Below are 25,270 nucleotides of genomic sequence, written 5' to 3' on the forward strand. Positions count from 1 at the left end.
CATCTCTCTGTCTGAAAATGCATTCGGCATGCCAGTTTTGTTTGTGTTCCGTGAAATATGCTTTCTGTTTTGCGATTCGCTCAGCACATTACGAGTTAACAGGGTTTCTGAGGTAACTTCGAGCAGCAAAACTCCTCAATTGAGGTCTGGGAAAATTTCACGGAGTATGGTCAGTCGGGGCAAAATTAAGGAAGTCGTTCGTATCTGCAGTGTTTCACAATACTACCTTTCCCGTGAGCAGTCGAACAGACTAAACGATTGTGCCTCAGACTGCGATGGAAAACTCCGCTAAAAAGTAATCCTTTAAAGCCAGTGTTAGCAACAAGACGTTATGGGGGTACACGGCGTGGAAACAGATATTTAGGTGTATCTCATCCATGCTCACCACATAACCAAAATTAAACAAGTCCCGTTCCCCAGCATTTGGCCCCAATCCCTCGAAACCCATCCTGTCCAGAAACTCATCCGATTACCTTTGCAATTTTCTAAGTGTAATAGCCTCCTCCACTTCCTCTGGGAGCTCATTCCATACACGCACAACCTTCTGTGTGGGAAATGTGCCTCAGGTCGTTTGTCAATTTCAGCCCACTCACCTTAAACCTATGCTCTCGAGTTTTCAACTCACCCCAATTTGGGTAAAACACAGAAATACTCAGTTTACAACCCTTCCATAAGATCATATCGCAGCCGTTACGCTGCAGGGAAAGTCGTCCCAGCTTATTCCACCTCGCCCTACGGTCCAAACATTGACGAAATCATTGTCTATATATTGTCATCAATTTCACGTGTCTTTTTTGAACGTTGTCAAGATGTCAATTACGCTGGACAACAACGAGCGATTGGAAACAGAAAGGTGAAACGGAGAATGGCTTCAACTTTCAGTGCTGGATGCCACTGCGCCGGAGGGCGGCGACCGCGGCTGGTTTCTGTAGTGTAGTGGTCATCACGTTCGCCTAACACGCGAAAGGTCCCCAGTTCGAACCTGGGCAGGAACTGCTTTGTTCCTCAACTGCAGCCTTTTACAGGGACAAGAACGGAGCTTTCTTGCTTGCTTTCCCATCTGCAAACCTGCCTTCGAATTTGCTTGAAAGAATCTGCTCTCGTAGTGAAATGTAAGGCAACTCCATTTAATTACTGTGTAAAGCATTATAAAGGTTTTCTCCTACCTGGTTCTGATGCATATGCCATTCTGTTTGAGAGTGTCCTTGCCGCGTTCTGATCCTTCCACGAAAAGCAGTACCGCATTTGCATTCCTTGCGCAGGCGGCCCGGTTCAAAGGCAGGGAAGAAGCTGCTGCGCTGGTGTCACAGCGCACCACGGATTCCTGAACTTGTCTTTCTGTCAAATGTACCCCAAAGTCGTCTCTGAAAGGCCTCATTTGGAAGCTGTCTGTCGTTATTCAACGCGCGAGAGTTGGTACCAGATTCCTGAATCATATTTTGGGGCAGTTCGCACGTTAGTGGCTCATTCAATCAGCAACAGCAATGAAATAATTTACACTCTCAGAGGAACCTTTGAACTTGTGCTTTCATAGCGCCGCTAATATTAAGGTGCGCCCCGAGATCTAAGCCATGTTGGAACTGAAACGGAGGAGTCGACAGAGAGGCTACAGAATGACATCGCATCCATTTGGTTTTCTTTAAATCACTGACGAGCAGGAAAATGTAAAAGGGGAGAGCGAGTGGGGAAGTGAGGCGGTTGCAGCTCTGGTAAAAGTCCTTCTTTGTGATTCACTCCGCAAACAGAGACTTGAAGGTGACTCAGAGGCGTGTGAGCTCTTCACATCGAGATCAAAAAGCACTCAAGGGCAGTTAGCACCTCGTGCGGAGTGGGGGTGGGGTGAGGTAATTACCTTTTGACTTCTGTTACTATGTTCAGAAACTGCCTTTTCGATTGACTTGAACAGAAACTGCATTTCCAATAAGCACCATGGAAGTTAGCAAAATTTATTGAATCGCTTCTCGTCGATTCCCGCACAGGTTTCCGACTCAGTTGGTATCCACATGGCTCATGTCCAGGAGTGAACATCTCTGCAGCAAATTGCACGGTTAAAGTAAAAGGCACTGAAAGTGGCGTCTCGAACCGGCCCCGAGGTCAGAGCATGCTCACAATGTGATGTGTCGTTCTCGGATTGTAATGCGACCTCCGGTTTTAGGGTGGAGAACATTCTTTGGGACCCTTCTTCTGCAAAACAGACACAGTGACTGAATAAATGCTGCACGGTTTGATGTGGAACACGGCCTGCTCAGCTTTGTGCATTTTCCCTGTAGTCAGGTGTGTTTCGTGTTCCGTGTAAACGTGAAAGTCGTCCTGTTTCGAGCAATGTGTGAAATCATTTAGCAAAGCAAGAATCGAAATTGTAGTAAGGTCTAGCAGCTCATGGTTATTTGACCAAAGTGTCCAAGTGTCTCTGCTGTCATGATCGCGTTCGCCTCCTGCGCGGAAAATCGCAAACAGCTCTGCTGTTCCAGGCAATTTGTGCTTTTACTGGAACCGAATGGAGACTATTATTTCATCGCTGTTGTGAAACAAAGTCCTGCGGTGACTCGACTCGTCGTTATTTGGTTTTCTGTCCAATGGGAAAATCGTTCCAATGAATTTCGGTGTCATATGTTATTGAATTTCTCCCATTTCCTTCATTTCCGTCCTGGAGACATCAGAAGGAAAAGGTAATCTAATCGAGACTGTGATTGGTGAAATTCACTTTTTATGGCCCGTTCTTATGATGTTCTTTCTATCTCTCTTTTCAGCATTGTCTGGAAAGTGGTGGTGCACTAACGCTGCAGTATGTTTGAAAGAGTAGTTTGGAATTGCCCTGTTGTTAGTTGTGAGATTACTTTATGACTCATGCCCTCGGACTGTGACACATTTAGCATTCATGCATCTCTCTGTCTGAAAATGCATTCGGCATGCCAGTTTTGTTTGTGTTCCGTGAAAAATGCTTTCTGTTTTGCGATTCGCTCAGCACATTACGAGTTAACAGGGTTTCTGAGGTAACTTCGAGCAGGAAAACTCCTCAATTGAGGTCTGGGAAAATTTCACGGAGTATGGTCAGTCGGGGCAAAATTAAGGAAGTCGTTCGTTTCTGCAGTGTTTCACAATACTACCTTTCCCGTGAGCAGTCGAACAGACTAAACGATTGTGCCACAGACTGCGATGGAAAACTCCGCTAAAAAGTAATCCTTTAAAGCCAGTGTTAGCAACAAGACGTTATGGGGGTACACGGCGTGGAAACAGATATTTAGGTGTATCTCATCCACGCTCACCACATAACCAAAATTAAACAAGTCCCGTTCCCCAGCATTTGGCCCCAATCCCTCTAAACCCATCCTGTCCAGAAACTCATCCGATTACCTTTGCAATTTTCTGAGTGTAATAGCCTCCTCCACTTCCTCTGGGAGCTCATTCCATACACGCACAACCTTCTGTGTGGGAAATGTGCCTCAGGTCCTTTGTCAATTTCAGCCCACTCACCTTAAACCTATGCTCTCGAGTTTTCAACTCACCCCAATTTGGGTAAAACACAGAAATACTCAGTTTACAACCCTTCCATTAGATCATATCGCAGCCGTTACGCTGCAGGGAAAGTCGTCCCAGCTTATTCCACCTCGCCCTACGGTCCAAACATTGACGAAATCATTGTCTATATATTGTCATCAATTTCACGTGTCGTTTTTTTTTATCGTTTTCAAGATGTCAATTACGCTGGACAACAACGAGCGATTGGAAATAGAAAGGTGAAACGGAGAATGGCTTCAACTTTCAGTGCTGGATGCCACTGCGCCGCAGGGCGGCCACCGCGGCTGGTTTCTGTAGTGTAGTGGTTATCACGTTCGCCTAATACGCGAAAGGTCCCCAGTTCGAAACTGGGCAGAAACTGCTTTGTTCGTCAACTGCAGCCTTTTACATGGACAAGAACGGAGCTTTCTTGCTTGCTTTCCCATCTGCAAACCTGCCTTCGAATTTGCTTGAAAGAATCTGCTCTCGTCGTGAAATGTAAGGCAACTCCATTTAATTACTGTGTAAAGCATTATAAAGTTTTTCTCCAACCTGGTTCTGATGCATATGCCATTCTGTTTGAGAGTGTCCTTGCCGCGTTCTGATCCTTCCACGAAAAGCAGTACCGCATTTGCATTCCTTGCGCAGGCGGCCCGGTTCAAAGGCAGGGAAGAAGCTGCTGCGCTGGTGTCACAGCGCACCACGGATTCCTGAACTTGTCTGTCTGTCAAATGTACCCCAAAGTCGTCTCTGAAAGGCCTCATTTGGAAGCTGTCTGTCGTTATTCAACGCGCGAGAGTTGGTACCAGATTCCTGAATCATATTTTGGGGCAGTTCGCACGTTAGTGGCTCATTCAATCAGCAACAGCAATGAAATAATTTACACTCTCAGAGGAACCTTTGAACTTGTGCTTTCATAGCGCCGCTAATATTAAGGTGCGCCCCGAGATCTAAGCCATGTTGGAACTGAAACGGAGGAATCGACAGAGAGGCTACAGAATGACATCGCATCCATTTGGTTTTCTTTAAATCACTGACGAGCAGGAAAATGTAAAAGGGGAGAGCGAGTGGGGAAGTGAGGCGGTTGCAGCTCTGGTAAAAGTCCTTCTTTGTGATTCACTCCGCAAACAGAGACTTGAAGGTGACTCAGAGGCGTGTGAGCTCTTCACATCGAGATCAAAAAGCACTCAAGGGCAGTTAGCACCTCTTCCGGAGTGGGGGTGGGGTGAGGTAATTACCTTTTGATTTCTGTTACTATGTTCAGAAACTGCCTTTTCGATTGACTTGAACAGAAACTGCATTTCCAATAAGCACCATGGAAGTTAGCTAAATTTATTGAATCGCTTCTCGTCGATTCCCGCACAGGTTTCCGACTCAGTTGGTATCCACGTGGCTCATGTCCAGGAGTGAACATCTCTGCAGCAAATTGCACGGTTAAAGTAAAAGGCACGGAAAGTGGCGTCTCGAAACGGCCCCGAGGTCAGAGCATGCTCACAATGTGATCTGTCGTTCTCGGATTGTAATGCGACCTCCGGTTTTAGGGTGGAAAACATTCTTTTAACCCTTCTTCTGCAAAACAGACACAGTGACTGAATAAATGCTGCACGGTTTGATGTGGAACACTGCCTGCTCAGCTTTGTGCATTTTCCCTGTAGTCAGGTGTGTTTCGTGTTCCGTGTAAACGTGAAAGTCGTCCTGTTTCGAGCAATGTGTGAAATCATTTAGCAAAGCAAGAATCGAAATTGTAGTAATGTCTAGCAGCTCATGGTTATTTGACCGAAGTGTCCAAGTGTCTCTGCTGTCATGATCGCGTTCGCCTCCCGCGCGGAAAATCGCAAACACCTCTGCTGTTCCAGGCAATTTGTGCTTTTACTGGAACCGAATGGAGACTATTATTTCATCGCTGTTGTGAAACAAAGTCCTGCGGTGACTCGACTCGTCGTTATTTGGTTTTCTGTCCAATGGGAAAATCGTTCCAATGAATTTCGGTGTCATATGTTATTGAATTTCTCCCATTTCCTTCATTTCCGTCCTGGAGACATCAGAAGGAAAAGGTAATCTAATCGAGACTGTGATTGGTGAAATTCACTTTTTATGGCCCGTTCTTATGATGTTCTTTCTATCTCTCTTTTCAGCATTGTCTGGAAAGTGGTGGTGCACTAACGCTGCAGTATGTTTGAAAGAGTAGTTTGGAATTGCCCTGTTGTTAGTTGTGAGATTACTTTATGACTCATGCCCTCGGACTGTGACACATTTAGCATTCATGCATCTCTCTGTCTGAAAATGCATTCGGCATGCCAGTTTTGTTTGTGTTCCGTGAAAAATGCTTTCTGTTTTGCGATTCGCTCAGCACATTACGAGTTAACAGGGTTTCTGAGGTAACTTCGAGCAGCAAAACTCCTCAATTGAGGTCTGGGAAAATTTCACGGAGTATGGTCAGTCGGGGCAAAATTAAGGAAGTCGTTCGTTTCTGCAGTGTTTCACAATACTACCTTTCCCGTGAGCAGTCGAACAGACTAAACGATTGTGCCACAGACTGCGATGGAAAACTCCGCTAAAAAGTAATCCTTTAAAGCCAGTGTTAGCAACAAGACGTTATGGGGGTACACGGCGTGGAAACAGATATTTAGGTGTATCTCATCCATGCTCACCACATAACCAAAATTAAACAAGTCCCGTTCCCCAGCATTTGGCCCCAATCCCTCTAAACCCATCCTGTCCAGAAACTCATCCGATTACCTTTGCAATTTTCTGAGTGTAATAGCCTCCTCCACTTCCTCTGGGAGCTCATTCCATACACGCACAACCTTCTGTGTGGGAAATGTGCCTCAGGTCGTTTGTCAATTTCAGCCCACTCACCTTAAACCTATGCTCTCGAGTTTTCAACTCACCCCAATTTGGGTAAAACACAGAAATACTCAGTTTACAACCCTTCCATAAGATCATATCGCAGCCGTTACGCTGCAGGGAAAGTCGTCCCAGCTTATTCCACCTCGCCCTACGGTCCAAACATTGACGAAATCATTGTCTATATATTGTCATCAATTTCACGTGTCTTTTTTAACGTTTTCAAGATGTCAATTACGCTGGACAACAACGAGCGATTGGAAACAGAAAGGTGAAACGGAGAATGGCTTCAACTTTCAGTGCTGGATGCCACTGCGCCGCAGGGCGGCGAATGCAGTTGGTTTCTGTAGTGTAGTGGTCATCACGCTCGCCTAACACGCGAAAGGTCCCCAGTTCGAAGCTGGGCCGAAACTGCTTTGTTCGTCAACTGCAGCCTTTTACATGGACAAGAACGGAGCTTTCTTGCTTGCTTTCCCATCTGCAAACATGCCTTCGAATTTGCTTGAAAGAATCTGCTCTCGTCGTGAAATGTAAGGCAACTCCATTTAATTACTGTGTAAAGCATTATAAAGTTTTTCTCCAACCTGGTTCTGATGCATATGCCATTCTGTTTGAGAGTGTCCTTGCCGCGTTCTGATCCTTCCACGAATAGCAGTACCGCATTTGCATTCCTTGCGCAGGCGGCCCGGTTCAAAGGCAGGGAAGAAGCTGCTGCGCTGGTGTCACAGCGCACCACGGATTCCTGAACTTGTCTGTCTGTCAAATGTACCCCAAAGTCGTCTCTGAAAGGCCTCATTTGGAAGCTGTCTGTCGTTATTCAACGCGCGAGAGTTGGTACCAGATTCCTGAATCATATTTTGGGGCAGTTCGCACGTTAGTGGCTCATTCAATCAGCAACAGCAATGAAATAATTTACACTCTCAGAGGAACCTTTGAACTTGTGCTTTCATAGCGCCGCTAATATTAAGGTGCGCCCCGAGATCTAAGCCATGTTGGAACTGAAACGGAGGAATCGACAGAGAGGCTACAGAATGACATCGCATCCATTTGGTTTTCTTTAAATCACTGACGAGCAGGAAAATGTAAAAGGGGAGAGCGAGTGGGGAAGTGAGGCGGTTGCAGCTCTGGTAAAAGTCCTTCTTTGTGATTCACTCCGCAAACAGAGACTTGAAGGTGACTCAGAGGCGTGTGAGCTCTTCACATCGAGATCAAAAAGCACTCAAGGGCAGTTAGCACCTCTTCCGGAGTGGGGGTGGGGTGAGGTAATTACCTTTTGATTTCTGTTACTATGTTCAGAAACTGCCTTTTCGATTGACTTGAACAGAAACTGCATTTCCAATAAGCACCATGGAAGTTAGCTAAATTTATTGAATCGCTTCTCGTCGATTCCCGCACAGGTTTCCGACTCAGTTGGTATCCACGTGGCTCATGTCCAGGAGTGAACATCTCTGCAGCAAATTGCACGGTTAAAGTAAAAGGCACGGAAAGTGGCGTCTCGAACCGGCCCCGAGGTCAGAGCATGCTCACAATGTGATCTGTCGTTCTCGGATTGTAATGCGACCTCCGGTTTTAGGGTGGAGAACATTCTTTGGGACCCTTCTTCTGCAAAACAGACACAGTGACTGAATAAATGCTGCACGGTTTGATGTGGAACACGGCCTGCTCAGCTTTGTGCATTTTCCCTGTAGTCAGGTGTGTTTCGTGTTCCGTGTAAACGTGAAAGTCGTCCTGTTTCGAGCAATGTGTGAAATCATTTAGCAAAGCAAGAATCGAAATTGTAGTAATGTCTAGCAGCTCATGGTTGTTTGACCGAAGTGTCCAAGTGTCTCTGCTGTCATGATCGCGTTCGCCTCCCGCGCGGAAAATCGCAAACAGCTCTGCTGTTCCAAAGCGATTTGTGCTTTTACTGGAACCGAATGGAGACTATTATTTCATCGCCGTTGTGAAACAAAGTCCTGCGGTGACTCGACTCGTCGTTATTTGGTTTTCTGTCCAATGGGAAAATCGTTCCAATGAATTTCGGTGTCATATGTTATTGAATTTCTCCCATTTCCGTCCTGGAGTCATCAGAAGGAAAAGGTAATCTAATCGGGACTGTTATTGGTGAAATTCACTTTTTATGGCCCGTTCTTATGATGTTCTTTCTATCTCTCTTTTCAGCATTGTCTGGAAAGTGGTGGTGCACTAACGCTGCAGTATGTTTGAAAGAGTAGTTTGGAATTGCCCTGTTGTTAGTTGTGAGATTACTTTATGACTCATGCCCTCGGACTGTGACACATTTAGCATTCATGCATCTCTCTGTCTGAAAATGCATTCGGCATGCCAGTTTTGTTTGTGTTCCGTGAAAAATGCTTTCTGTTTTGCGATTCGCTCAGCACATTACGAGTTAACAGGGTTTCTGAGGTAACTTCGAGCAGCAAAACTCCTCAATTGAGGTCTGGGAAAATTTCACGGAGTATGGTCAGTCGGGGCAAAATTAAGGAAGTCGTTCGTATCTGCAGTGTTTCACAATACTACCTTTCCCGTGAGCAGTCGAACAGACTAAACGATTGTGCCACAGACTGCGATGGAAAACTCCGCTGAAAAGTAATCCTTTAAAGCCAGTGTTAGCAACAAGACGTTATGGGGGTACACAGCGTGGAAACAGATATTTAGGTGTATCTCATCCATGCTCACCACATAACCAAAATTAAACAAGTCCCGTTCCCCAGCATTTGGCCCCAATCCCTCTAAACCCATCCTGTCCAGAAACTCATCCGATTACCTTTGCAATTTTCTAAGTGTAATAGCCTCCTCCACTTCCTCTGGGAGCTCATTCCATACACGCACAACCTTCTGTGTGGGAAATGTGCCTCAGGTCGTTTGTCAATTTCAGTCCACTCACCTTAAACCTATGCTCTAGAGTTTTCAACTCACCCCAATTTGGGTAAAACACAGAAATACTCAGTTTACAACCCTTCCATAAGATCATATCGCAGCCGTTACGCTGCAGGGAAAGTCGTCCCAGCTTATTCCACCTCGCCCTACGGTCCAAACATTGACGAAATCATTGTCTATATATTGTCATCAATTTCACGTGTCGTATTTTTTTATCGTTTTCAAGATGTCAATTACGCTGGACAACAACGAGCGATTGGAAATAGAAAGGTGAAACGGAGAATGGCTTCAACTTTCAGTGCTGGATGCCACTGCGCCGCAGGGCGGCCACCGCGGCTGGTTTCTGTAGTGTAGTGGTTCTCACGTTCGCCTAATACGCGAAAGGTACCCAGTTCGAAACTGGGCAGAAACTGCTTTGTTCGTCAACTGCAGCCTTTTACATGGACAAGAACGGAGCTTTCTTGCTTGCTTTCCCATCTGCAAACCTGCCTTCGAATTTGCTTGAAAGAATCTGCTCTCGTCGTGAAATGTAAGGCAACTCCATTTAATTACTGTGTAAAGCATTATAAAGTTTTTCTCCAACCTGGTTCTGATGCATATGCCATTCTGTTTGAGAGTGTCCTTGCCGCGTTCTGATCCTTCCACGAAAAGCAGTACCGCATTTGCATTCCTTGCGCAGGCGGCCCGGTTCAAAGGCAGGGAAGAAGCTGCTGCGCTGGTGTCACAGCGCACCACGGATTCCTGAACTTGTCTGTCTGTCAAATGTACCCCAAAGTCGTCTCTGAAAGGCCTCATTTGGAAGCTGTCTGTCGTTATTCAACGCGCGAGAGTTGGTACCAGATTCCTGAATCATATTTTGGGGCAGTTCGCACGTTAGTGGCTCATTCAATCAGCAACAGCAATGAAATAATTTACACTCTCAGAGGAACCTTTGAACTTGTGCTTTCATAGCGCCGCTAATATTAAGGTGCGCCCCGAGATCTAAGCCATGTTGGAACTGAAACGGAGGAATCGACAGAGAGGCTACAGAATGACATCGCATCCATTTGGTTTTCTTTAAATCACTGACGAGCAGGAAAATGTAAAAGGGGAGAGCGAGTGGGGAAGTGAGGCGGTTGCAGCTCTGGTAAAAGTCCTTCTTTGTGATTCACTCCGCAAACAGAGACTTGAAGGTGACTCAGAGGCGTGTGAGCTCTTCACATCGAGATCAAAAAGCACTCAAGGGCAGTTAGCACCTCTTCCGGAGTGGGGGTGGGGTGAGGTAATTACCTTTTGATTTCTGTTACTATGTTCAGAAACTGCCTTTTCGATTGACTTGAACAGAAACTGCATTTCCAATAAGCACCATGGAAGTTAGCTAAATTTATTGAATCGCTTCTCGTCGATTCCCGCACAGGTTTCCGACTCAGTTGGTATCCACGTGGCTCATGTCCAGGAGTGAACATCTCTGCAGCAAATTGCACGCTTAAAGTAAAAGGCACGGAAAGTGGCGTCTCGAAACGGCCCCGAGGTCAGAGCATGCTCACAATGTGATCTGTCGTTCTCGGATTGTAATGCGACCTCCGGTTTTAGGGTGGAAAACATTCTTTTAACCCTTCTTCTGCAAAACAGACACAGTGACTGAATAAATGCTGCACGGTTTGATGTGGAACACTGCCTGCTCAGCTTTGTGCATTTTCCCTGTAGTCAGGTGTGTTTCGTGTTCCGTGTAAACGTGAAAGTCGTCCTGTTTCGAGCAATGTGTGAAATCATTTAGCAAAGCAAGAATCGAAATTGTAGTAATGTCTAGCAGCTCATGGTTATTTGACCGAAGTGTCCAAGTGTCTCTGCTGTCATGATCGCGTTCGCCTCCCGCGCGGAAAATCGCAAACACCTCTGCTGTTCCAGGCAATTTGTGCTTTTACTGGAACCGAATGGAGACTATTATTTCATCGCTGTTGTGAAACAAAGTCCTGCGGTGACTCGACTCGTCGTTATTTGGTTTTCTGTCCAATGGGAAAATCGTTCCAATGAATTTCGGTGTCATATGTTATTGAATTTCTCCCATTTCCTTCATTTCCGTCCTGGAGACATCAGAAGGAAAAGGTAATCTAATCGAGACTGTGATTGGTGAAATTCACTTTTTATGGCCCGTTCTTATGATGTTCTTTCTATCTCTCTTTTCAGCATTGTCTGGAAAGTGGTGGTGCACTAACGCTGCAGTATGTTTGAAAGAGTAGTTTGGAATTGCCCTGTTGTTAGTTGTGAGATTACTTTATGACTCATGCCCTCGGACTGTGACACATTTAGCATTCATGCATCTCTCTGTCTGAAAATGCATTCGGCATGCCAGTTTTGTTTGTGTTCCGTGAAAAATGCTTTCTGTTTTGCGATTCGCTCAGCACATTGCGAGTTAACAGGGTTTCTGAGGTAACTTCGAGCAGCAAAACTCCTCAATTGAGGTCTGGGAAAATTTCACGGAGTATGGTCAGTCGGGGCAAAATTAAGGAAGTCGTTCGTTTCTGCAGTGTTTCACAATACTACCTTTCCCGTGAGCAGTCGAACAGACTAAACGATTGTGCCACAGACTGCGATGGAAAACTCCGCTAAAAAGTAATCCTTTAAAGCCAGTGTTAGCAACAAGACGTTATGGGGGTACACGGCGTGGAAACAGATATTTAGGTGTATCTCATCCATGCTCACCACATAACCAAAATTAAACAAGTCCCGTTCCCCAGCATTTGGCCCCAATCCCTCTAAACCCATCCTGTCCAGAAACTCATCCGATTACCTTTGCAATTTTCTGAGTGTAATAGCCTCCTCCACTTCCTCTGGGAGCTCATTCCATACACGCACAACCTTCTGTGTGGGAAATGTGCCTCAGGTCGTTTGTCAATTTCAGCCCACTCACCTTAAACCTATGCTCTCGAGTTTTCAACTCACCCCAATTTGGGTAAAACACAGAAATACTCAGTTTACAACCCTTCCATAAGATCATATCGCAGCCGTTACGCTGCAGGGAAAGTCGTCCCAGCTTATTCCACCTCGCCCTACGGTCCAAACATTGACGAAATCATTGTCTATATATTGTCATCAATTTCACGTGTCTTTTTTAACGTTTTCAAGATTTCAATTACGCTGGACAACAACGAGCGATTGGAAACAGAAAGGTGAAACGGAGAATGGCTTCAACTTTCAGTGCTGCATGCCACTGCGCCGCAGGGCGGCGACCGTAGTTGGTTTCTGTAGTGTTGTGGTTATCACGCTCGCCTAACACGCGAAAGGTCCCCAGTTCGAAGCTGGGCCGAAACTGCTTTGTTCGTCAACTGCAGCCTTTTACATGGACAAGAACGGAGCTTTCTTGCTTGCTTTCCCATCTGCAAACTTGCCTTCGAATTTGCTTGAAAGAATCTGCTCTCGTAGTGAAATGTAAGGCAACTCCATTTAATTACTGTGTAAAGCATTATAAAGTTTTTCTCCAACCTGGTTCTGATGCATATGCCATTCTGTTTGAGAGTGTCCTTGCCGCGTTCTGATCCTTCCACGAAAAGCAGTACCGCATTGGCATTCCTTGCGCAGGCGGCCCGGTTCAAAGGCAGGGAAGAAGCTGCTGCGCTGGTGTCACAGCGCACCACGGATTCCTGAAATTGTCTGTCTGTCAAATGTACCCCAAAGTCGTCTCTGAAAGGCCTCATTTGGAAGCTGTCTGTCGTTATTCAACGCGCGAGAGTTGGTACCAGATTCCTGAATCATATTTTGGGGCAGTTCGCACGTTAGTGGCTCATTCAATCAGCAACAGCAATGAAATAATTTACACTCTCAGAGGAACCTTTGAACTTGTGCTTTCATAGCGCCGCTAATATTAAGGTGCGCCCCGAGATCTAAGCCATGTTGGAACTGAAACGGAGGAATCGACAGAGAGGCTACAGAATGACATCGTACCCATTTGGTTTTCCTTAAATCACTGACGAGCAGGAAAATGTAAACGGGGTGAGCGAGTGGGGAAGTGAGGCGGTTGCAGCTCTGGTAAAAGTCCTTCTTTGTGATTCACTCCGCAAACAGAGACTTGAAGGTGACTCAGAGGCGTGTGAGCTCTTCACATCGAGATCAAAAAGCACTCAGGGGCAGTTAGCACCTCTTCCGGAGTGGGGGTGGGGTCAGGTAATTACCTTTTGACTTCTGTTACTATGTTCAGAAACTGCCTTTTCGATTGACTTGAACAGAAACTGCATTTCCAAGAAGCACCATGGAAGTTAACAAAATTTATTGAATCGCTTCTCGTCGATTCCCGCACAGGTTTCCGACTCAGTTGGTATCCACGTGGCTCATGTCCAGGAGTGAACATCTCTGCAGCAAATTGCACGGTTAAAGTAAAAGGCACGGAAAGTGGCGTCTCGAACCGGCCCCGAGGTCAGAGCATGCTCACAATGTGATCTGTCGTTCTCGGATTGTAATGCGACCTCCGGTTTTAGGGTGGAGAACATTCTTTGGGACCCTTCTTCTGCAAAACAGACACAGTGACTGAATAAATGCTGCACGGTTTGATGTGGAACACGGCCTGCTCAGCTTTGTGCATTTTCCCTGTAGTCAGGTGTGTTTCGTGTTCCGTGTAAACGTGAAAGTCGTCCTGTTTCGAGCAATGTGTGAAATCATTTAGCAAAGCAAGAATCGAAATTGTAGTAATGTCTAGCAGCTCATGGTTATTTGACCGAAGTGTCCAAGTGTCTCTGCTGTCATGATCGCGTTCGCCTCCCGCGCGGAAAATCGCAAACAGCTCTGCTGTTCCAGGCAATTTGTGCTTTTACTGGAACCGAATGGAGACTATTATTTCATCGCTGTTGTGAAACAAAGTCCTGCGGTGACTCGACTCGTCGTTATTTGGTTTTCTGTCCAATGGGAAAATCGTTCCAATGAATTTCGGTGTCATATGTTATTGAATTTCTCCCATTTCCGTCCTGGAGTCATCAGAAGGAAAAGGTAATCTATTCGGGACTGTTATTGGTGAAATTCACTTTTTATGGCCCGTTCTTATGATGTTCTTTCTGTCTCTCTTTTCAGCATTGTCTGGAAAGTTGGTGGTGCACTAACGCTGCAGTATGTTTGAAGGAGTAGTTTGGAATTGCCCTGTTGTTAGTTGTGAGATTACTTTATGACTCATGCCCTCGGACTGTGTCACATTTAGCATTCATGCATCTCTCTGTCTGAAAATGCATTCGGCATGCCAGTTTTGTTTGTGTTCCGTGTTAAATGCTTTCTGTTTTGCGATTCGCTCAGCACATTACGAGTTAACAGGGTTTCTGAGGTAACTTCGAGCAGCAAAACTCCTCAATTGAGGTCTGGGAAAATTTCACGGAGTATGGTCAGTCGGGGCAAAATTAAGGAAGTCGTTCGTTTCTGCAGTGTTTCACAATACTACCTTTCCCGTGAGAAGTCGAACAGACTAAACGATTGTGCCACAGACTGCGATGGAAAACTCCGCTAAAAAGTAATCCTTTACAGCCAGTGTTAGCAACACGACGTTATGGGGGTACACGGCGTGGAAACAGATATTTAGGTGTATCTCATCCATGCTCACCACATAACCAAAATTAAACAAGTCCCGTTCCCCAGCATTTGGCCCCAATCCCTCTAAACCCATCCTGTCCAGAAACTCATCCGATTACCTTTGCAATTTTCTGAGTGTAATAGCCTCCTCCACTTCCTCTGGGAGCTCATTCCATACACGCACAACCTTCTGTGTGGGAAATGTGCCTCAGGTCGTTTGTCAATTTCAGCCCACTCACCTTAAACCGATGCTCTCGAGTTTTCAACTCACCCCAATTTGGGTAAAACACAGAAATACTCAGTTTACAACCCTTCCATAAGATCATATCGCAGCCGTTACGCTGCAGGGAAAGTCGTCCCAGCTTATTCCACCTCGCCCTACGGTCCAAACATTGACGAAATCATTGTCTATATATTGTCATCAATTTCACGTGTCTTTTTTAACGTTTTCAAGATGTCAATTACGCTGGACAACAACGAGCGATTGGAAACAGAAAGGTGAAACGGAGAATGGCGTCAACTTTCAGTGCTGGATGCCACTGCGCCGCAGGGCGGCGACCGCGGCTGGTTTCTGTAGTGTAGTGGTCTTCACGCTCGCCTAACACGCGAAAGGTCCCCAGTTCGAAACTGGGCAGAAACTGCTTTGTTCGTCAACTGCAGCCTTTTACATGGACAAGAACGGAGCTTTCTTGCTTGCTTTCCCATCTGCAAACTTGCCTTCGAATTTGCTTGAAAGAATCTGCTCTCGTAGTGAAATGTAAGGCAACTCCATTTAATTACTGTGTAAAGCATTATAAAGTTTTTCTCCAACCTGGTTCTGATGCATATGCCATTCTGTTTGAGAGTGTCCTTGCCGCGTTCTGATCCTTCCACGAAAAGCAGTACCGCATTGGCATTCCTTGCGCAGGCGGCCCGGTTCAAAGGCAGGGAAGAAGCTGCTGCGCTGGTGTCACAGCGCACCACGGATTCCTGAACTTGTCTGTCTGTCAAATGTACCCCAAAGTCGTCTCTGAAAGGCCTCATTTGGAAGCTGTCTGTCGTTATTCAACGCGCGAGAGTTGGTACCAGATTCCTGAATCATATTTTGGGGCAGTTCGCACGTTAGTGGCTCATTCAATCAGCAACAGCAATGAAATAATTTACACTCTCAGAGGAACCTTTGAACTTGTGCTTTCATAGCGCCGCTAATATTAAGGTGCGCCCCGAGATCTAAGCCATGTTGGAACTGAAACGGAGGAATCGACAGAGAGGCTACAGAATGACATCGCATCCATTTGGTTTTCCTTAAATCACTGACGAGCAGGAAAATGTAAACGGGGTGAGCGAGTGGGGAAGTGAGGCGGTTGCAGCTCTGGTAAAAGTCCTTCTTTGTGATTCACTCCGCAAACAGAGACTTGAAGGTGACTCAGAGGCGTGTGAGCTCTTCACATCGAGATCAAAAAGCACTCAAGGGCAGTTAGCACCTCTTCCGGAGTGGGGGTGGGGTGAGGTAATTACCTTTTGACTTCTGTTACTATGTTCAGAAACTGCCTTTTCGATTGACTTGAACAGAAACTGCATTTCCAATAAGCACCATGGAAGTTAACAAAATTTATTGAATCGCTTCTCGTCGATTCCCGCACAGGTTTCCGACTCAGTTGGTATCCACGTGGCTCATGTCCAGGAGTGAACATCTCTGCAGCAAATTGCACGGTTAAAGTAAAAGGCACGGAAAGTGGCGTCTCGAACCGGCCCCGAGGTCAGAGCATGCTCACAATGTGATCTGTCGTTCTCGGATTGTAATGCGACCTCCGGTTTTAGGGTGGAGAACATTCTTTGGGACCCTTCTTCTGCAAAACAGACACAGTGACTGAATAAATGCTGCACGGTTTGATGTGGAACACGGCCTGCTCAGCTTTGTGCATTTTCCCTGTAGTCAGGTGTGTTTCGTGTTCCGTGTAAACGTGAAAGTCGTCCTGTTTCGAGCAATGTGTGAAATCATTTAGCAAAGCAAGAATCGAAATTGTAGTAATGTCTAGCAGCTCATGGTTATTTGACCGAAGTGTCCAAGTGTCTCTGCTGTCATGATCGCGTTCGCCTCCCGCGCGGAAAATCGCAAACAGCTCTGCTGTTCCAGGCAATTTGTGCTTTTACTGGAACCGAATGGAGACTATTATTTCATCGCTGTTGTGAAACAAAGTCCTGCGGTGACTCGACTCGTCGTTATTTGGTTTTCTGTCCAATGGGAAAATCGTTCCAATGAATTTCGGTGTCATATGTTATTGAATTTCTCCCATTTCCGTCCTGGAGTCATCACAAGGAAAAGGTAATCTATTCGGGACTGTTATTGGTGAAATTCACTTTTTATGGCCCGTTCTTATGATGTTCTTTCTGTCTCTCTTTTCAGCATTGTCTGGAAAGTTGGTGGTGCACTAACGCTGCAGTATGTTTGAAGGAGTAGTTTGGAATTGCCCTGTTGTTAGTTGTGAGATTACTTTATGACTCATGCCCTCGGACTGTGTCACATTTAGCATTCATGCATCTCTCTGTCTGAAAATGCATTCGGCATGCCAGTTTTGTTTGTGTTCCGTGTTAAATGCTTTCTGTTTTGCGATTCGCTCAGCACATTACGAGTTAACAGGGTTTCTGAGGTAACTTCGAGCAGCAAAACTCCTCAATTGAGGTCTGGGAAAATTTCACGGAGTATGGTCAGTCGGGGCAAAATTAAGGAAGTCGTTCGTTTCTGCAGTGTTTCACAATACTACCTTTCCCGTGAGAAGTCGAACAGACTAAACGATTGTGCCACAGACTGCGATGGAAAACTCCGCTAAAAAGTAATCCTTTACAGCCAGTGTTAGCAACACGACGTTATGGGGGTACACGGCGTGGAAACAGATATTTAGGTGTATCTCATCCATGCTCACCACATAACCAAAATTAAACAAGTCCCGTTCCCCAGCATTTGGCCCCAATCCCTCTAAACCCATCCTGTCCAGAAACTCATCCGATTACCTTTGCAATTTTCTGAGTGTAATAGCCTCCTCCACTTCCTCTGGGAGCTCATTCCATACACGCACAACCTTCTGTGTGGGAAATGTGCCTCAGGTCGTTTGTCAATTTCAGCCCACTCACCTTAAACCGATGCTCTCGAGTTTTCAACTCACCCCAATTTGGGTAAAACACAGAAATACTCAGTTTACAACCCTTCCATAAGATCATATCGCAGCCGTTACGCTGCAGGGAAAGTCGTCCCAGCTTATTCCACCTCGCCCTACGGTCCAAACATTGACGAAATCATTGTCTATATATTGTCATCAATTTCACGTGTCTTTTTTAACGTTTTCAAGATGTCAATTACGCTGGACAACAACGAGCGATTGGAAACAGAAAGGTGAAACGGAGAATGGCGTCAACTTTCAGTGCTGGATGCCACTGCGCCGCAGGGCGGCGACCGCGGCTGGTTTCTGTAGTGTAGTGGTCTTCACGCTCGCCTAACACGCGAAAGGTCCCCAGTTCGAAACTGGGCAGAAACTGCTTTGTTCGTCAACTGCAGCCTTTTACATGGACAAGAACGGAGCTTTCTTGCTTGCTTTCCCATCTGCAAACTTGCCTTCGAATTTGCTTGAAAGAATCTGCTCTCGTAGTGAAATGTAAGGCAACTCCATTTAATTACTGTGTAAAGCATTATAAAGTTTTTCTCCAACCTGGTTCTGATGCATATGCCATTCTGTTTGAGAGTGTCCTTGCCGCGTTCTGATCCTTCCACGAAAAGCAGTACCGCATTGGCATTCCTTGCGCAGGCGGCCCGGTTCAAAGGCAGGGAAGAAGCTGCTGCGCTGGTGTCACAGCGCACCACGGATTCCTGAACTTGTCTGTCTGTCAAATGTACCCCAAAGTCGTCTCTGAAAGGCCTCATTTGGAAGCTGTCTGTCGTTATTCAACGCGCGAGAGTTGGTACCAGATTCCTGAATCATATTTTGGGGCAGTTCGCACGTTAGTGGCTCATTCAATCAGCAACAGCAATGAAATAATTTACACTCTCAGAGGAACCTTTGAACTTGTGCTTTCATAGCGCCGCTAATATTAAGGTGCGCCCCGAGATCTAAGCCATGTTGGAACTGAAACGGAGGAATCGACAGAGAGGCTACAGAATGACATCGCATCCATTTGGTTTTCCTTAAATCACTGACGAGCAGGAAAATGTAAACGGGGTGAGCGAGTGGGGAAGTGAGGCGGTTGCAGCTCTGGTAAAAGTCCTTCTTTGTGATTCACTCCGCAAACAGAGACTTGAAGGTGACTCAGAGGCGTGTGAGCTCTTCACATCGAGATCAAAAAGCACTCAAGGGCAGTTAGCACCTCTTCCGGAGTGGGGGTGGGGTGAGGTAATTACCTTTTGACTTCTGTTACTATGTTCAGAAACTGCCTTTTCGATTGACTTGAACAGAAACTGCATTTCCAATAAGCACCATGGAAGTTAACAAAATTTATTGAATCGCTTCTCGTCGATTCCCGCACAGGTTTCCGACTCAGTTGGTATCCACGTGGCTCATGTCCAGGAGTGAACATCTCTGCAGCAAATTGCACGGTTAAAGTAAAAGGCACGGAAAGTGGCGTCTCGAACCGGCCCCGAGGTCAGAGCATGCTCACAATGTGATCTGTCGTTCTCGGATTGTAATGCGACCTCCGGTTTTAGGGTGGAGAACATTCTTTGGGACCCTTCTTCTGCAAAACAGACACAGTGACTGAATAAATGCTGCACGGTTTGATGTGGAACACGGCCTGCTCAGCTTTGTGCATTTTCCCTGTAGTCAGGTGTGTTTCGTGTTCCGTGTAAACGTGAAAGTCGTCCTGTTTCGAGCAATGTGTGAAATCATTTAGCAAAGCAAGAATCGAAATTGTAGTAATGTCTAGCAGCTCATGGTTATTTGACCGAAGTGTCCAAGTGTCTCTGCTGTCATGATCGCGTTCGCCTCCCGCGCGGAAAATCGCAAACAGCTCTGCTGTTCCAGGCAATTTGTGCTTTTACTGGAACCGAATGGAGACTATTATTTCATCGCTGTTGTGAAACAAAGTCCTGCGGTGACTCGACTCGTCGTTATTTGGTTTTCTGTCCAATGGGAAAATCGTTCCAATGAATTTCGGTGTCATATGTTATTGAATTTCTCCCATTTCCGTCCTGGAGTCATCAGAAGGAAAAGGTAATCTATTCGGGACTGTTATTGGTGAAATTCACTTTTTATGGCCCGTTCTTATGATGTTCTTTCTGTCTCTCTTTTCAGCATTGTCTGGAAAGTTGGTGGTGCACTAACGCTGCAGTATGTTTGAAGGAGTAGTTTGGAATTGCCCTGTTGTTAGTTGTGAGATTACTTTATGACTCATGCCCTCGGACTGTGTCACATTTAGCATTCATGCATCTCTCTGTCTGAAAATGCATTCGGCATGCCAGTTTTGTTTGTGTTCCGTGTTAAATGCTTTCTGTTTTGCGATTCGCTCAGCACATTACGAGTTAACAGGGTTTCTGAGGTAACTTCGAGCAGCAAAACTCCTCAATTGAGGTCTGGGAAAATTTCACGGAGTATGGTCAGTCGGGGCAAAATTAAGGAAGTCGTTCGTTTCTGCAGTGTTTCACAATACTACCTTTCCCGTGAGAAGTCGAACAGACTAAACGATTGTGCCACAGACTGCGATGGAAAACTCCGCTAAAAAGTAATCCTTTACAGCCAGTGTTAGCAACACGACGTTATGGGGGTACACGGCGTGGAAACAGATATTTAGGTGTATCTCATCCATGCTCACCACATAACCAAAATTAAACAAGTCCCGTTCCCCAGCATTTGGCCCCAATCCCTCGAAACCCATCCTGTCCAGAAACTCATCCGATTACCTTTGCAATTTTCTGAGTGTAATAGCCTCCTCCACTTCCTCTGGGAGCTCATTCCATACACGCACAACCTTCTGTGTGGGAAATGTGCCTCAGGTCGTTTGTCAATTTCAGCCCACTCACCTTAAACCGATGCTCTCGAGTTTTCAACTCACCCCAATTTGGGTAAAACACAGAAATACTCAGTTTACAACCCTTCCATAAGATCATATCGCAGCCGTTACGCTGCATGGCAAGTCGTCCCAGCTTATTCCACCTCGCCCTACGGTCCAAACATTGACGAAATCATTGTCTATATATTGTCATCAATTTCACGTGTCAATTACGCTGGACAACAACGAGCGATTGGAAACAGAAAGGTGAAACGGAGAATGGCTTCAACTTTCAGTGCTGGATGCCACTGCGCCGCAGGGCGACGACCGCGGTTGGTTTCTGTAGTGTAGTGGTCTTCACGCTCGCCTAACACGTGAAAGGTCCCCAGTTCGAGACTGGGCCGAAACTGCTTTGTTCGTCAACTGCAGCCTTTTACATGGACAAGAACGGAGCTTTCTTGCTTGCTTTCCCATCTGCAAACTTGCCTTCGAATTTGTTTGAAAGAATCTGCTCTCGTAGTGAAATGTAAGGCAACTCCATTTAATTACTGTGTAAAGCATTATAAAGTTTTTCTCCAACCTGCTTCTGATGCATTAGCCATTCTGTTTGAGAGTGTCCTTGCCGCGTTCTGATCCTTCCACGAAAAGCAGTACCGCATTGGCATTCCTTGCGCAGGCGGCCCGGTTCAAAGGCAGGGAAGAAGCTGCTGCGCTGGTGTCACAGCGCACCACAGATTCCTGAACTTGTCTGTCTGTCAAATGTACCCCAAAGTCGTCTCTGAAAGGCCTCATTTGGAAGCTGTCTGTCGTTATTCAACGCGCGAGAGTTGGTTCCAGATTCCTGAATCATATTTTGGGGCAGTTCGCACGTTAGTGGCTCATTCAATCAGCAACAGCAATGAAATAATTTACACTCTCAGAGGAACCTTTGAACTTGTGTTTTCATATAGCCGCTAATATTAAGGTGCGCCCCGAGATCTAAGCCATGTTGGAACTGAAACGGAGGAATCGACAGAGAGGCTACAGAATGACATCGCATCCATTTGGTTTTCCTTAAATCACTGACGAGCAGGAAAATGTAAACGGGGAGAGCGAGTGGGGAAGTGAGGCGGTTGCAGCTCTGGTAAAAGTCCTTCTTTGTGATTCACTCCGCAAACAGAGACTTGAAGGTGACTCAGAGGCGTGTGAGCTCTTCACATCGAGATCAAAAAGCACTCAAGGGCAGTTAGCACCTCTTCCGGAGTGGGGGTGGGGTGAGGTAATTACCTTTTGACTTCTGTTACTATGTTCAGAAACTGCCTTTTCGATTGACTTGAACAGAAACTGCATTTCCAATAAGCACCATGGAAGTTAACAAAATTTATTGAATCGCTTCTCATCGATTCCCGCACAGGTTTCCGACTCAGTTGGTATCCACGTGGCTCATGTCCAGGAGTGAACATCTCTGCAGCAAATTGCACGGTTAAAGTAAAAGGCACGGAAAGTGGCATCTCGAACCGGCCCCGAGGTCAGAGCATGCTCACAATGTGATCTGTCGTTCTCGGATTGTAATGCGACCTCCGGTTTTAGGGTGGAGAACATTCTTTGGGACCCTTCTTCTGCAAAACAGACACAGTGACTGAATAAATGCTGCACGGTTTGATGTGGAACACGGCCTGCTCAGCTTTGTGCATTTTCCCTGTAGTCAGGTGTGTTTCGTGTTCCGTGTAAACGTGAAAGTCGTCCTGTTTCGAGCAATGTGTGAAATCATTTAGCAAAGCAAGAATCGAAATTGTAGTAATGTCTAGCAGCTCATGGTTATTTGACCGAAGTGTCCAAGTGTCTCTGCTGTCATGATCGCGTTCGCCTCCCGCGCGGAAAATCGCAAACACCTCTGCTGTTCCAGGCAATTTGTGCTTTTACTGGAACCGAATGGAGACTATTATTTCATCGCTGTTGTGAAACAAAGTCCTACGGTGACTCGACTCGTCGTTATTTGGTTTTCTGTCCAATGGGAAAATCGTTCCAATGAATTTGGGTGTCATATGTTATTGAATTTCTCCCATTTCCGTCCTGGAGTCATCAGAAGGAAAAGGTAATCTAATCGGGACTGTTATTGGTGAAATTCACTTTTTATGGCCCGTTCTTATGATGTTCTTTCTATCTCTCTTTTCAGCATTGTCTGGAAAGTTGGTGGTGCACTAACGCTGCAGTATGTTTGAAAGAGTAGTTTGGAATTGCCCTGTTGTTAGTTGTGAGATTACTTTATGACTCATGCCCTCGGACTGTGTCACATTTAGCATTCATGCATCTCTCTGTCTGAAAATGCATTCGGCATGCCAGTTTTGTTTGTGTTCCGTGTTAAATGCTTTCTGTTTTGCGATTCGCTCAGCACATTACGAGTTAACAGGGTTTCTGAGGTAACTTCGAGCAGCAAAACTCCTCAATTGAGGTCTGGGAAAATTTCACGGAGTATGGTCAGTCGGGGCAAAATTAAGGAAGTCGTTCGTTTCTGCAGTGTTTCACAATACTACCTTTCCCGTGAGAAGTCGAACAGACTAAACGATTGTGCCACAGACTGCGATGGAAAACTCCGCTAAAAAGTAATCCTTTAAAGCCAGTGTTAGCAACAAGACGTTATGGGGGTACACGGCGTGGAAACAGATATTTAGGTGTATCTCATCCATGCTCACCACATAACCAATATTAAACAAGTCCCGTTCCCCAGCATTTGGCCCCAATCCCTCTAAACCCATCCTGTCCAGAAACTCATCCGATTACCTTTGCAATTTTCTGAGTGTAATAGCCTCCTCCACTTCCTCTGGGAGCTCATTCCATACACGCACAACCTTCTGTGTGGGAAATGTGCCTCAGGTCGTTTGTCAATTTCAGCCCACTCACCTTAAACCTATGCTCTCGAGTTTTCAACTCACCCCAATTTGGGTAAAACACAGAAATACTCAGTTTACAACCCTTCCATAAGATCATATCGCAGCCGTTACGCTGCAGGGAAAGTCGTCCCAGCTTATTCCACCTCGCCCTACGGTCCAAACATTGACGAAATCATTGTCTATATATTGTCATCAATTTCACGTGTCTTTTTTAACGTTTTCAAGATGTCAATTACGCTGGACAACAACGAGCGATTGGAAACAGAAAGGTGAAACGGAGAATGGCTTCAACTTTCAGTGCTGGATGCCACTGCGCCGCAGGGCGGCGACCGCGGCTGGTTTCTGTAGTGTAGTGGTTATCACGTTCGCCTACCACGCGAAAGGTCCCCAGTTCGAAGCTGGGCCGAAACTGCTTTGTTCGTCAACTGCAGCCTTTTACATGGACAAGAACGGAGCTTTCTTGCTTGCTTTCCCATCTGCAAACTTGCCTTCGAATTTGCTTGAAAGAATCTGCTCTCGTCGTGAAATGTAAGGCAACTCCATTTAATTACTGTGTAAAGCATTATAAAGTTTTTCTCCAACCTGGTTCTGATGCATATGCCATTCTGTTTGAGAGTGTCCTTGCCGCGTTCTGATCCTTCCACGAATAGCAGTACCGCATTTGCATTCCTTGCGCAGGCGGCCCGGTTCAAAGGCAGGGAAGAAGCTGCTGCGCTGGTGTCACAGCGCACCACGGATTCCTGAACTTGTCTGTCTGTCAAATGTACCCCAAAGTCGTCTCTGAAAGGCCTCATTTGGAAGCTGTCTGTCGTTATTCAACGCGCGAGAGTTGGTACCAGATTCCTGAATCATATTTTGGGGCAGTTCGCACGTTAGTGGCTCATTCAATCAGCAACAGCAATGAAATAATTTACACTCTCAGAGGAACCTTTGAACTTGTGCTTTCATAGCGCCGCTAATATTAAGGTGCGCTCCGAGATCTAAGCCATGTTGGAACTGAAACGGAGGAATCGACAGAGAGGCTACAGAATGACATCGCATCCATTTGGTTTTCTTTAAATCACTGACGAGCAGGAAAATGTAAAAGGGGAGAGCGAGTGGGGAAGTGAGGCGGTTGCAGCTCTGGTAAAAGTCCTTCTTTGTGATTCACTCCGCAAACAGAGACTTGAAGGTGACTCAGAGGCGTGTGAGCTCTTCACATCGAGATCAAAAAGCACTCAAGGGCAGTTAGCACCTCTTCCGGAGTGGGGGTGGGGTGAGGTAATTACCTTTTGACTTCTGTTACTATGTTCAGAAACTGCCTTTTCGATTGACTTGAACAGAAACTGCATTTCCAATAAGCACCATGGAAGTTAACAAAATTTATTGAATCGCTTCTCGTCGATTCCCGCACAGGTTTCCGACTCAGTTGGTATCCACGTGGCTCATGTCCAGGAGTGAACATCTCTGCAGCAAATTGCACGGTTAAAGTAAAAGGCACTGAAAGTGGCGTCTCGAACCGGCCCCGAGGTCAAAGCATGCTCACAATGTGATCTGTCGTTCTCGGATTGTAATGCGACCTCCGGTTTTAGGGTGGAGAACATTCTTTGGGACCCTTCTTCTGCAAAACAGACACAGTGACTGAATAAATGCTGCACGGTTTGATGTGGAACACGGCCTGCTCAGCTTTGTGCATTTTCCCTGTAGTCAGGTGTGTTTCGTGT

The 25,270-nt window shown here is 46.0% G+C and overlaps 3 non-coding genes across 3 annotated transcripts; all 3 read left to right on the forward strand.

Annotated features, from left to right (window-relative positions):
- Positions 1–922: 922 nt before the first annotated feature.
- On the forward strand, positions 923–995 carry trnav-aac (transfer RNA valine (anticodon AAC)). Its single transcript has one exon. It is a non-coding gene; the product is annotated as a tRNA-Val (tRNA).
- A 2,811-nt stretch (positions 996–3,806) lies between these two features.
- Positions 3,807–3,879, forward strand: trnai-aau (transfer RNA isoleucine (anticodon AAU)). Its single transcript has one exon. It is a non-coding gene; the product is annotated as a tRNA-Ile (tRNA).
- A 20,026-nt stretch (positions 3,880–23,905) lies between these two features.
- Positions 23,906–23,978, forward strand: trnag-acc (transfer RNA glycine (anticodon ACC)). Its single transcript has one exon. It is a non-coding gene; the product is annotated as a tRNA-Gly (tRNA).
- Positions 23,979–25,270: the final 1,292 nt, after the last annotated feature.

Source organism: Chiloscyllium punctatum, chromosome 24 (assembly GCF_047496795.1).
Source record: "Chiloscyllium punctatum isolate Juve2018m chromosome 24, sChiPun1.3, whole genome shotgun sequence".
NCBI classification, from domain to species: Eukaryota; Metazoa; Chordata; class Chondrichthyes; order Orectolobiformes; family Hemiscylliidae; genus Chiloscyllium; species Chiloscyllium punctatum.